Source organism: Dipodomys spectabilis, unplaced genomic scaffold (genome assembly GCF_019054845.1).
Source record: "Dipodomys spectabilis isolate Male_0828 unplaced genomic scaffold, ASM1905484v1 ptg000335l, whole genome shotgun sequence".
NCBI lineage: Eukaryota > Metazoa > Chordata > Mammalia > Rodentia > Heteromyidae > Dipodomys > Dipodomys spectabilis.
In genome coordinates, this window is record NW_024871012.1 from 1,213,886 (window position 1) to 1,228,404 (window position 14,519).

Below are 14,519 nucleotides of genomic sequence, written 5' to 3' on the forward strand. Positions count from 1 at the left end.
CTGAGTGGCTAGGATGACAGGCGTGAGCCACCAGTGCCCAGCAACCCTTGGACAGTCTTTTTAAGATGCAGTGATCTCCAGCTCCCTTCGGGGCCTTGTAACAGAACAGTCCGGCCTTACACCTGTATAGGAATGAATCTGTACTAGACTCTGCACCATGGTGTGCTAATGACGTGTGGTTTCTCAGCACCTGATAATCTGGTTGTTCTGAACGGAGATGAAACAGACACCAGCTATGAAAGTCAGTTTAGAAAAGTAAACTCTCTTGATATTTTTTAAAGTATTGATTGTAGTACTTTCCCAACACGTACAAGGCCCTGGGTTCAGTCTCCCCAGCACTACAAAAATAAATAAGTAAATAAAATGAAATAAAAAACATGGATTACATGCTGATACTGCGCTTGTTTTGGCTCTGCTGGACTAAACAAACGTAACGAATTTAATCTCTCCTGTTCCTGGTTAGTTTTAAAAATACGATCACTAGAAACTTTAAAATCCGTTTTTTAGGCTCACATCATAATTCCGGTGGAGTGTGCTGCTGTAGAGCTGTGAGCCATGGTGGCCTGGGTACAAGGGCGCGCACACACAGCAAGTGTTCATACTGGATGTGCGGTGGTCAAGGGCAAGTTCCCATCAACAGGGAGACTCTCCTCTTTTGCTCAGATCCTAGATCAGTGGGCAGCCCCTCTCCTAACGCCTGATGGAAAATGGGAATCTTCGCCTTAGGAGAACCCGAGCTGCTAGGAAGGATTTCAAGACACAAGGCAGCCCTCAACACTGGCCGCTGAGCCTGGAGACAGTGTCCTGCCAAACCCTTCACCGTCCTGCGAGAGAGCTCTTCTCCCATCTCCCAAAAGGGCACAGCCTCCATGCCAAAGAGCTCGCAGGGCCCAAGGTGGTTGATAAAGAACCCGGCTCCCTGATCTTCCCTGAGCCATGTGGCCGGCACTGACTCCCGGCATCTCTCTTAGCTTTGGGCTTCGGGTGATCAACCCACACTGACCTCTTCCCCTTCTCTTCCTACTTCCTGACTTCCCTACAAGGTTTTCCTAAGATCACCTCTGAAATAAACATATGTACTGGGTCAGGGTTGACGAAGCTTAAACCAGAATGAATTTGAATGGGGGCTACTGCAGGGAAACAGCGCAGCTGTGTTACCCTGAAGAGAAGCCACTATTCGGTAGGCCTCTTCCATATGCTCAGAACTTTCTTTGTACTACTACTACTACTACTACCACTATTACTACTAGCGTTGTTCATTTGTTTTTTTGTGGTACTGGGGTTTGAATTTAAGGCTTTGCCCTTGATACACACAGGCACTGTGCCACTTGAGCCATGTATTGTAGTTATTTATTATTGTTCTTGAACTGGATTTCTTTGTTGGATTTACTTTGAATTCTTTTGTAGCCTCTAGAGTATGTGTGTGCATATTTATCACATATATATGTATATATGGTATGTGTGTTAATTTCTGTATTATCAAGTAGTCATACAAAGGAGTTGCCATTCAACAAAGCAGTTTATGAATACAATGCATCTTGATCAATGTCACCCCTTTCGCTGTATTTCATCACATTTCCTGATATTTGCTGTTTGCTCTTGTCTGGGGCCAGCCTGACAAGTGTATACTATCATGTCCAGGTTTTATTTTTCTTTTTTAAATGAAGTCTCAATAACTTTTTTTCTTTTTTCCTTCTTTCTTTCTTTCTTCCTCCCTTCCTTTCTTTTTTTCTTTCTTCCTTTCTTCCTTCCTTTCTTTCTTTTTTTTGGGGGTCAGTTGTGGGGCTTGAATTCAGGGCCTCAGTGCTGTCCCTGAGCTTTTTCTGCTCAAGACTAGCACTCTACCATACTTCCTGTTTTCTGATAGTAGTTAATTGGAGATAAGAGTCTCACAGACATTCTTGCTCAGGCTAGCTTCAAACCACAATCCTCAGATCCCAGATCCTGAGCAGCTAGGATTGAGGCGTGAGACATCGGCACCCAGCTCAATAACCTTTTGCCTGAACAAAATGTTCCGATAATCTTCCTGATCTCTGCCTCCCAGATAAGTTGGATTATAAACATAAACTAACATGCTTGCTAATAATATTTATATTATTGTATTTTCTAGCTTTATTACTTATTATTCTGATCTGGCAGGTCAGAAACTGGACATTATATATATATATATATATATATATATATGCATACACACACATATATACACACAGTACACACTTGTATGAATTTGCACAAATGTAATTGTTGATTATAGGAATCGAATTGTACAGGATATCTCTAGAATTTATTTTTGTTTAACTGCAACTTTATACCCAGATATCCCTCTTCCTTGGCTCCTGGGTACATATCATTCTATTGCCCATTTAATACCTTCAATGATTTTTGGTGCCTCACAGAAGAGGACGCATGTAGTATTTGTCCTTCTGTGACTCACTTCTTCTGCTTATCACAATGACTTCTGGGTCCACCCATGTTTTCATAAGTATTAAGGTTTCTTCCTTCTTATAGCTGAACAACGAATGTTCCACTGTATGACGTATCACATTTTCCTTATCTGCTTGTTCAATGATGCACAACGGGGTCATTTGCATATCTTCTTAGTTACTATGAAAAATGCAAGGGAGTACAGAGTTCTTCAGATCCTGGTTTCAGTTCTTTCAGACAAATGACTCGTAGTGGGTTCCCTAACATATGGCAGTTCCATTTTTTAATATTTTGACAAAACTTACTCCCATAGTGGCTAGACCATTTTTATTTTTTATTTTTTGGTGGGGAGGGGGTCAGTGGTGGGGCTTGAACTCAGGGCCTGAGTGCTGTCCCTGGGCATTTTCACTTAAGGCTGGCACTCTACTACTTTGAGCCACAGCGCCACTTCTGGTTTTCTGGTGGTTGATTGGAGATAAGAGTCTCATGGGCTTTCCTGAATGGGATGGCTTCGAACCATGATCCTCAGATCTCAGCTTCCTGAGTAGCTAGGATTAAAGGTGTGAGCTACTAGTGGACGGCAGGATGTTTCTAAAGTAGTGAAAGGTTCTGGGGTTTGATCTCCAGCATTGCAAATGCATGCATGTATTCATGCACACACACACAATTTACATATGTCCCATTTGTGCATGGAACTAATCTTGTACCATAAAAACAACACTAAGAGTGCAAAGAGGGTACATGCTGGTCTGCTTGCTTGGTAAACAGAAACCTAAAATATGAGACCACAAATCTCACAGTCAACTCCCACCACCCTGAGCTTCACACCATTGCCACAGATCCCTGGCACTTCTGAAGTACATAAATCAAAGCCAGGCCCTGCCAGCTGAGCGGACCAGGGCTCCTTTCTTGAAACAGCACCGTCATTGCCCTAATTTCACTTTCTTCCTCAGACTTGCTCTCTTCTCTCTGAGTTATTTTCCCTTCCGGGTTTATCTCACATTCCAGGAGGCAAGCCTGTGGATGGTCATCCCGTGACAGAACCCGAGTCAGACCTGAGATAATGATCAACCCACCACCCAGTGAGCGATCAAGGTGGTTTGGCTGCACGACTTCCTGCTTCCTTCTTGGTTCCTCTTCTTCCGTCATTCTGGAGCTGCTGGCCACACCAAGAGGGCAGAACTTAGGTTGCTAGCAAACTGTCCTTAGTGTAGGCCACACAAACATCTTCCATTCCTGGTTCACCACCGTTTGTTTCTTGGATCTTTAGGGATGAATAGCCAGATGTGGACAGCTGGGAGCCATCTGGAACAATGCTTCTTGCCTTGGATTTCAAGAGCACAGGGAGGTGGGCTCTAAGTGATTACAAAAAAATCTACAGCACCTCCATCAGGTCTTTCGTCTCTACGATCTCCAAGAATGTGTCTGTGGACACAGGAGGAAGTAAAACAGTGAAGATTTAATTGAAGAAAAAGAGAAGCAGAGGGCGGGCACCTCTGGGGCGGGTTGTGAGAGGGTTAATGCGATGTCTCTAGAAGAGCTATGACTCTCAGGATCATTGGATAACTTCCTTTTTTCCTTTTCTTTTTTTTTTGGGGGGGGGGTCTGGTCGTGGAGCCTGAGCTCTGGGCCTGGGCGCTGTCCCTCAGCTCTTACCTCAAGGCTAGCGCTCTACCACTTGAGCCACAGCGCCACTTCTGGCTTTTTTCCCCCTGCTTATGTGGTGCTGAGGAATTGAACCCAGGGCCTCATGCATGCAAGGCAAGCACTCTACCACTGAGCCACCTTCCCAGCCCTGGATAACTTTCAAACCATCTGGATTCCCAAACCCGGTGGTCGGAGGCTCCTTGCAGCCTGCATGAGCGATCCCCGCAGTGTGTAACCCCTCTGACGGGATGCTCACTCCTGTGCACGCCTCTGGAATCCCAGCAGCCCATCGTTCAGGTGCAAGTCTCCCTTGCACCTGCTGTCAGGGGGCCACGTGCCTGATGTTCAAGGCCATGGTAATGAGATGTCTATATAGGGCCCATATATATAGGGGCCTACAGACAGGACTGCTCAAAGCCATGGCGAGGGACACAGAACTTTATAGGAGGGGGACTTTGTTCCACTTACCTTGCCAGGGTCTTCTATTTTGCTTTCCTAAGGGTTGAATCCAAGAGCTTGTTGTACAGTGGTGATAGCCTGTTAAGAGTCCAGAATGACCCTGAAATAAGCATGCTGGAGGAGCAAGAAAACCATTTTCCAGAAGGTCAACGAGGCATAACGGAAGGGAGGGTGTATCTCAGGCAGAAAATAAAAATGGGGCTCAGGGAATGGAAGAAATGTGGGCTCAGTGAGGGGTGCAGGGAAAGTATCCAGGCATGAGAGTCAGACCAGGCCACACGTGGAAAGCCCGGCTTCCCTGCCCAGGGAACACGGCCTAAAGACACCACGCATCCACGAAGGGCTCCCAGCGACTTGACTTGAAGAGGAAGCTCTCCCAAGTGAAAAAGTACCTCTCTTTTTGCCGTCTAAAGAAGAGATGGAAACAAATGCTACCTCTGTATCTTTTGAAAGGGAAAATATCTGGAAGTGTGGAACCAGTGGTAGTGGGGGAGGTAGGTCAGGAGGCTGGTAAAGCTGTGAAGTGTTGGTTTTTTGCCTCTAAGTAATCCCCTGGCGGCCCCTCCCACCACACACAGAGCTAAGAGCTACTATTTTTTGCTTTCTCACCTAACAGAGACTCTCGCCAATGACGCTGTAGGATCTCATCGGATCCTGGGTAATGTGGCATAGCATCATGGACCAGGTACAAGAGGAGTAATTGTAGAAAGCACTAACAATGAATCCAGTTGGGAAGCATTGGTTCTTTGTGACATGACAAGGAAAAGATCTCCCAGCAAAAGCCTTCCTGATACCCATAAACCATCACACAACGGAAGGGTATAGTAAAGAGAGGTATGATTACAGAAAGACAAAAAGAAAGGCACCATCTTAGCTAAGTGGGAGGGGTCTAAAAGGCAGTACACAAATGGATCTACAGGGAGCCCCGTAGGATTTCCTGGCCTTTCTCTTGCTAAGAAAAATAATTGGTTCAGTGCTGTGCTAGAGCACCAAAACTTGGCTTCAAAAATAAGCTACTGAATGGATAATGAAACTCAGCAAATACTGCTTTAAAAAGATGAGGGAGCCAGGTGCCAGTGGCTCATGCCTGGAATCCTGGCTCCTCAGGAGGCTGAGGTCTGAGGACCACAGTTCAAAGCCAGCCTAGGAAGGAAAGTTGATGAGACTCTAACCATCACAAAAATAAAGTAAAAATAAAAAATCTGGAAGTAGAACTATGGATCGAGTGGTGCAGCACCAGCCTTGTGAGAAAAAGGCCCTGAATTCAAGGCCCAGTACCAGCATAAGAAGTATAATAGAGGGATTTTGTTCAGTGTATGTTGACTGCATCTATGGAATCAACATAATGTAACCCCTTTCTACTGTTAATACATACCAATAAAAAGGGTAATGTGTATAGACCTGCCATGCTTTTGTTCTTGGGCCCAGGTACTGTCTCTGAGATTTTGGGGGGGCGGGGGGAGGGGTTGGTCATGGAGCTTGAACTCAGGGCCTTGGTGCTGTCTCTGAGCCTTTTTTTCTCAAGGCTATGACTCTACTTTGAGCCACAGCTCCACCTCCAGTTTGGGGGTGGTTAATTGGAGATAAAAGTCTTGTGGATTTTGCTGCTCAAGCTGGCTTTGAACTGCAATTCTTAGATCTCAGCATCCTAAGTAGCTAGGAGGATTACAGGTGTGAGGCACCAGCACCGGGCTTGGTCTTGGCTTTTATTCCCACTCAAGTTATTAAGGAGAAAGCCAGGAAAGCAATATTACATCCAGGTTTAGCTCTCAAATGGGGAGCTATGGAAGCAAAACAAAGAGAAGAAATAAAGAAGTTATCGGCATAAAGCAAGTTGATAGTACAGGAGAGAAAATTTGTGTTAGATTTCATCATCTGAGAATAATTCCCTGGCTTCACTAACTCAAGGCTCTTCCTTCTGTCCTTTTAGTCCTGCGGGTAGCATTCTGGGGGATAAAATTCCCCAAAGCCTTGGTTTCTGGTGTCTCACATTAGCACACCCTCTGTCTCAGGTCCTCAGCTCCTCCCACAAAACCAGTTGATCTAGTCAGGCCTATAGCCCTGGCCATTCCTCCCACTTCACTTCCCAGAGTCCCATGTTACCCCCTAGCCTCCAGCTGCATCAGTGGAATGCTGCCTAACTGTAACTGTTACAATTAGAAAACCTGGACGGGCCATGTACTCTTTCTTTCCTTCCTTCTTTCTTTCTTTCCTTCTTTCTTTCTTTCTTTCTTTCTTTCTTTCTTTCTTTCTTTCTTTCTTTCTTTCTTTCTTTCCTTCTTTCTTTCTTTTCTTTCTTTCTTTCTTCTTTCTTTCTTTTTCTTTCTTTTGGCCAGTCTTGGGGCTTGAACTCAGGGCCTGGGCACTGTCCCTGAGCTTCTTTTGCTTAAGGCTAGCACTCTTATCACTTGAGCCACAACAACATTCCCAGTCTTTTCTGTTTATGTGGTTCTGAGGAATTGAACCCAGGGCTTCATGCATTCAGTTGCAAACATATGCAGAGGCCTTCCCATAATTCCCACCCCTAGCTCCTTGACTATAAACTTGACCCTAAACAAAGGACAAATGCCATTTCTTCCTCTCCTGTGAGAGAAGTGGTCTTGTCATCCCCTGCTGACAATATACTCCTTTTGCTGTATGTGACTGTGTCTGGGTGGTCTGCCAGGATGGTTGCTTTCAACTCAGGGGTCCAAGAGATGAGAAGAGATGGGCCTCCACAAGCATTTTGCATTCCTAACTTCTGCCGAGATGACTGACCAAACTCATACATCACACACACGATCTCTTTGGAAAATTTTTCAGCTGCAATCTTGGCCTGGTTTTAGTGGCAGGCTATGTGGACAGGTTGCACCTTCCTTACTTTGCTTGGAAATTACCTCACCTAAATATCCAAATTCACTCCTTACCAGTTCTGCTTTCCACAAAACACTTAGGAAACACTTGAGAAAAATGTTCCGGCCCATTGTGTAACAAAGATTGCCTTTCCTTCTAGTGTCTAGTAATATGTTCCTCATTTCCAATTGAGGCTCCGTTAGAAACACCTTTACCTGTTCTGTTTCCTACAGTGTTCTGTTCTTGACAGTGTGCGCCTTCTCTAAAATGACGAGTAGAAGCTGTCTTTATAGCACTCCTCGCTTCGCTCTGAGCTCTCATCAGAATTGCCCTTAAAAGCGGTATTTCTCCTCCATCTCAAGGCCATTTGGACTCCCAACATTGAGGTCTTGAAAACCCTCACAGCCTCTACCCACCACTCAATTCCAAAGCCACCTCTACATTTGAGGTGGTAGCTATAGCTCACTGTACTAAAACATCATTCATTTGCTAGGATTGCTTAGAGTGGGAAAGAAAGAAATAAAGAGACAAAGAGACAAAGATATACAGAGAGAGAGAGAAACAAAGAGAATGAACGAGACAGAGAGAAAACAATAAAAGTAAATAAATGAATAAATTCATTCTATCATAGTTCTGGAAGCTAGACGTCCACCACTAAAGTATAAGCAGAGCCACACTCCTCTTCCTAACTTCTGATGGCGACTGACAGGCTGGCATTTTTCCAATCCATGTCACAGGCCCAGAGTTCAAGACCCATGGCCGACCAAAAACAAAAACAAAACAAAACAAAAAACCAATCAACCTTTTGAGGCAAATCTATAGTTTCCATCCAGAAAGAATCATTGAGACAGAGTGTTTGTCCAAGAACTACCTAATCCCTTGTTAACAAACGACTCCAGGTTTAGAAGTATTTTAGACTCTCATGTTAGTGTTGTGTTCAGCAAATATTTGATGAGTGATTATTATACACACAGCGTGGAGAGTTACACACTCATGCCACGCCAATCCCTGCTCTCTGGGGAATTAACATTCCTTTAAGAAACCACAGTAAAGATACAATTTAAAATAATGTAGACAATATAATGATAGAGGTCAGTACAAAGTTCTACAAAAGCTCAGAGGACAAATGTTGACCCATCTAGGAGTGTGTGTGTGTGTGTGTGTGTGTGTGTCTGTGTCTGTGTCTGTGTTGGAATGATCCAGGAAAGCTTCTTGAGATTAAAACAAAGAAAGAATGAATAGGAGATGTCGGGAGGCATGAACCATGAGGAAAATGACGCAGATGGGGGAGACGGTGCAGGTGGGGCTGGCTGCGAGCGGAATGAGTCAGTCTGTGGCTGCAGAGATCTAGAAGAGATAGCAGCTTGGGCCTGAGGCTCATCCTTAGAGTCCTCACTACTCAGGAGGCTGAGATGGGGATTCAGTGCCAGCCCAGGCAGGAAAGCCTATGAGACATGTAAAGCCAGCAGGGAACAGCACTAGTCTTGAGTGAAAAAGCTAAGTAATACCACCCAGGTTCTGCATTCAAGCCCCAGTATTGGCATACGCATGGGCCTACACACACACACACACACACACACACACACACACACACACAAGTAAATAAGGTAAAACGACAAAAATGTGTGAATGTAGAAGTCAGGCCAAAGAAGATCTATCTATCTATCTATCTATCTATCTATCTATCTATCTATCTATCTATCTATCTATCTATCTATCTATCTATCTATCTGTATAGGTGATGGACAGAGGGGTTGCAATTATATGTCAGGTAATGAGTACATTTCTTTGTGAGCAGTGGCACTCTTGCCCTAATTCTTGCCCTGTTTTTCCTCCCATCTCCACCCATACATTGCATAGTTCATTTTCAACACAGGGTCTAGTGAGTATCACGCCTGCATTTGTCCACCCTTTGTCCCATCCTTTCTGTGCTCCTCCCCATTTTCCCAAAAAAGACTTTTATGTTAAGATGAGAAAGGGACTTCCCTGTGAAAGACAATTTATTGTGCATGGTTTGCTTTCTGCTTGAGGATGTTGCTTTTATGGCTGACACAGTGCTTGAACAGAATCTAAGTGCCTTTAGGCATTGCAAGCTCTCCAGTTCACAAGTGCTTCTTGTTCAATAGGTGTCAGCTATGCTGGGGTATAATCCTTGAGTTATAGCATCCGTGAAGATGTAGTACCTCTTCAGGGTTTTATGCAATGAAGGGATATTGATCACCTTGGAATTTTTGATTGAGGTTTCCAGAAATAGTTTGGAAGGATGACTTAAACAGACAAGTCTAAGGCAGAGTGATCAGTTAAGAGGTTAAGGAAATGCAAAATATAGTGACCACCTGAGCAATGGTCATCGTTGGAAACACTTACGAAGATAACATCACCAGCAGTGAGTGAGTCACTGGAGCAAGTAGGCGAGAGGCAGTTTTCCTCTCCCTTCTTCACAACAGTGTGCGAATTCAATGGTTGCATTGGCTCCAATGAGAGGGCACGTCAGTCTGGTGCACACGGACAGGGCCATGGAAAGAGGGGCGGTGGCGTGAAACCAGGCAGGAAAAGAGATGCCCTGTGCTATCGAGAAGGACCTCATTCTTCAGTTTCTTTTGGCAAAACAACTACAAAAATAGTAGTGAGGGGAGTTTGAAAATCAACACCAAATCCAGCTGTGGATCATTACCATCTCGAGCTGCTACTATAGAGAGAGAGTTACGTTGGTGCCCATGGTTAGTAAATGAGTGTATTGTGTAGTATTTACAAATCGAGAGTTAGGAAGTCGAGCTGACGTCAATGGCTGGTGCTTTGTCTTGGGCTCAAACAAAAGCTACCAATGACCTGAAATTCAGAACCAAACCAATACCCATGGAATGGGCCGTATCTGTAACATGCAGATTATAGTGCTACAAAAAGCAAATCTGAAGACACTCAGGGAGGAGTGTCCCTTGGAAAAGCCAAGTGATTCAATGGTATGTCCACAAAATGAAGCAAAAATTGCCAACAGCATCATAAGGAAGGAGGGCAGGAGAGGGAGGGATGGAGAGAGAGAAAGAAAAAAAGAGAATGGGTGTATCTATTAGAATAAAATGTACCTATAAAATAGATAACAGCAGATAAAATGTGGCCCATGGGCCAGATTGCTAATTCTCCTATAGAGGAAAAAGAAAATGAGCTTTGGAGAAAGACAGGCTTCAACTTAAATCCTCGCTCTGAAGGTGACTAGATGTATGGTTTAATGAAAATGAGTGGATTTGGCAAATTCTCATTCCTCTGGAATGTAAGATGGAATGATGCCACCGCCTTTTGATTCAGCGACACGGCTTAGATGATATTCTAATCGTGGAGATGTCAACGCTGTTCGTGGAACACACAGAGACACCCAATAAATAGCATTTCTACCTCTGTCCTGCTCTGGCTTTTCCTTGAGCCTGTATTGTTCATTTTACATTGGGTACTGATAAACTCTTCTTGATCACTTGCTCAAATAATCAAATGGTAGATCCTAGAGAAGTAGAGTATGCGTCAGGATATTTCTGGAGTTCCATGTTTCTTGGAATCCTAGGATGAGATGAGATGGGGAGTTGTAAAGTGTGAAAATCATTGAAGGGATGCGGAGATCTTTCTGTAGTATTTGGTTGCAAAGAAAAGTAGGAAGTGGGCTGGATCCTTGTAGAAGGCTGGATTCCGGTGGGCTTTAGACAGCATGCACTCTGTTATCCTTGGTCAGAGAGGAGGGCGGGACTCAGCATTGCCAGAGGAGCTAATGGATGCTTGGGGAAGGAAGAAGCAGAAACAGAAATGAGCTGGGCAGAGCAGAGGAAGGAAGAGGTGATGCTCGCGAAGAGCTCTGGCATGGATCCACATCCTAGCGACCCAGGGCTGTATCTGGTCCACCAGAGCTGAGTGCTCTGTAGGAAATGAGCAGGGGTGGGGTGTGGGGAAGGCGGGGAGGGCTTATCTGCTCTTTCCACATGTTCTTTGGAAATAGGAGAGGATGGTTTTCTGGGTAATAGCTATTCCTTGAAAACAACAGCCTTGATTATCAGTAGACCTGCTCATCAAGTTCTATGTGCCCTAGGTGGACAGGGCATGGTGGTCGAGTTCTCAAAATCGATACACTAGGTGCTAATAAAGTCCCTGTCTGGTAGACATTCCAAGGGCAATTAAAGTTGTCTAAGAGAAGATGAAAGGTGGATGTCATTATTTTGTAAATTCATTTTTAATTAAAATTTTAAATTATTAGTATAAAGGGGATGTACAGAGCAGCTACAGGAACATAGGTCAGGGATGACATTTTTGGAAAATGTCACCCCTTGCTTTCCTTTCTCTGTTTTGTATGTGTGTGTGTGTGTGTGTGTGTGTGTGTGTGTGTGTGTGTGTGTGTGTGTGTATGTGTGCTGGTCCTGGGGCTTGAACTCAGGGCCTAGGCACTGTCCCTGAGCTTCTTTGGCTCAAGGCTAGTGCTCTACCATTTGAACCACAATACCACCTCTGGCTTTTTCTGAGTAGTTCATTGGAGATAAGAGTCTCATGGACTTTCCTGCACAGGCTGGCTTCGAACCTTGCTCCTCAGATCTCAGCCTCCTCAGTAGCTGGGGTTATAGGTGTGAGCCACTAGTACCAGGCTGCTCACTCCCAGTTTTTTTTTTTTTTCCTTCCCATCCCTACCCACAAGTTGTATAGTTTATTTTCAACATAGTGTCTAGTGAATACCACTGCTGAATTTGTTCACCATTTTGTTCCTTTATTTCTGTGAGTGCATCCATTTTATTTGTGGCGTCGAGTAGTGGGTGCTGTGGTTGGAACTCAGAGTCGTCCCTGCTACGCGGAGCTAAGCGTACCCTACATCATCGAATTACATCTTGAACTTCAGAAACAGGATTTGAACAAGGACTGGCTAACTTCAGAGGGTATGAGGACAGGAAGAAGCTTCCCAGCTCGGGTTGGCAGGACCAGGGCAGGGGATGTGGAACACAGAAAGCCAAAGCCAGCAACCACCCCTAGCCCTCGCTCTCCACACCACCACCACCACCACCACCTGCTGTAGCTCAGGCTCGTGCAGGTCATTAAGACTTGGCTTATGAAAAGAGAATTTTACTTGTTGATCCTTCGGACTGTCTTGCTTTGGATACCCAGCTGTCTCCCGCTGCCATTGTTACATTCTCCATCTGGTGAATTCTCTCTCTCTCTTTCTCTCTCTCTGGGCCCTCGGGTCACCAGGCTACTCGATAGCACCTTGGCCGGAGAATCAATGGATAAGGAAAAGACAAGAAGGAAAACATAGCTCCACTCCTGTTACCTGAGGCTGCTCACTGATACCAGTGCTGACAAAGGAGTCTTGTATTTCCCATGAATTCAAAATGTCCCTGTCACTCCCAGCTACCAAAATGTCCTGAGCCCATGATCCTGCAAAGAAGGTGATCATTGTATACACGTGGATTTACAAGGAAGGACTTTGCAGCCGGCAGCTAATGCAGCGCTAACTGGCGCTGGTGGCTGCGGCTGCTGCCGCCCAGGCTGGCAGGGCCCTCACTGCCTCTGCCCTGCTTCCCCCCCCTCCCAGCCCCCTGTGGTTGTCTCTCCTGGATGCCCTGTCCAGTCTCGCTCAGAGGACAGGAAAGCTTGGCCTTAAACTTGAGATGTGGTCAAAAGTACTGACGGCTTGCAAGCAGCTGCTAATGCAATATGGATAGGCTCTGGCAGCCTTGGCATGGGCGGGCTGTCTCCTGATAGATTTGCTAATGAAGAGGAGAAGGAGACGTCTCCCCAAAGGAGCAGCAAGTGTCACCGAAAAACTTACTTACATTTTCTTGTTTGCCAGTCCTGCCAGTCCTGCTTAAACTCTGGGTCTGAGCGCCGCCCCTGAGCTTCTTTTGCTCGAGGCTAGCTCTCTACCACGAGAGCCACAGGTTAATTGAAGACAAGAACTCCTGGTCTTTTCTGCCCCAAGAGGCTTCGAACCATGATCCTCAGATCTCAGACTCTTAAGTATATGGATTACAGGAGTGAGCCACTGGCACCCAGCTCTTCTAGTCCCTCTCCTCTCCTCTCCTCTTTCCTCTCCCCTTTCCTCCTTTCCTCTTCCCTCCTCTCCCCTCCTTCTTTTTCCTTTCTCCCTTCCCTCTGCTCCTCTCCCTTTCCTCCTCTCCCTCTCCTGCAACCTCACCCTTCCCTTAATTCCCCAGTCCTCCTCTTTTTCCTTTCTTTGCTTTTTTTTTTTTTTTTTGGTGGGGGTAGAAGGGGAAGTTGAGTGGACAGCATTTCATTATAGACTCAGGCTAGCCTCACATTTGCATCTCCTGCTTCGGCTTCTCAAGCATAGAGATTACACATGTGTACCTCCATGTCTCTCTCTTGCTCCTTAACTTTTTGCATCTATCTATCTATCATCTACCTACCTACCTACCTACCTACCTACCTACCTAATCATCTTAACACCCATTGCATGGAAGGAGGGGATGTTAAAAATAACACCTCACAAGCTCCCTGGAGGGTTTGTTTAGCAAGCCCGAGGCCCCCAGGCTCAAGCAAGACTGTGTAGCAAATTCTGTAGAAAAAGAACCCACAAAGTCGCTTATCCTGGCTTACAACACTGAGGTGCATGCAAGAAAGCTGTGACCACAAGCTGAGGCCAATTCTGTCTCGGCTAAGGGATAGTTCTATTTTATTTCTGAGGTTGAAAGTGAAACAAGATGAATGTTCCTAATTTTGACTTGATTTCTTAAGTTATTCTTAGAAACCTGTCACGTAGCACGCAGAATTAAAAATTCCACCTTCCCCTTTCTTCTTCTTCTTCTTCTTCTTCTTCTTCTTCTTCTTCTTCTTCTCCTTCTCCTTCTCCTTCTCCTTCTTCTTCTTCTTCTTCTTCTTCTTCTTCTTCTTCTTCTTCTTCTTCTTCTTCTTCTTCTTCTTCTTCTTCTTCTTCCTCTTCTTCTTCTCCTTCTCCTTCTCCTTCTTTTCTTCTTTTGACTTTGCAGAGGGTCATTCTGATGTCTCTCACTTGTGAAGGGCCTTAACTAGAGCTTGAATTCCAGACCACAAGTGCTCTAAGCCTTGAGCCATACCCTTAGTCTTTATTTTTCTTTGTTATAAAGAGAGAAAACTCTCAAATAAATGGGGAAGAGAGAATACTTTTGTTACTCTAGGGTAGAGAAATAAATTGAATG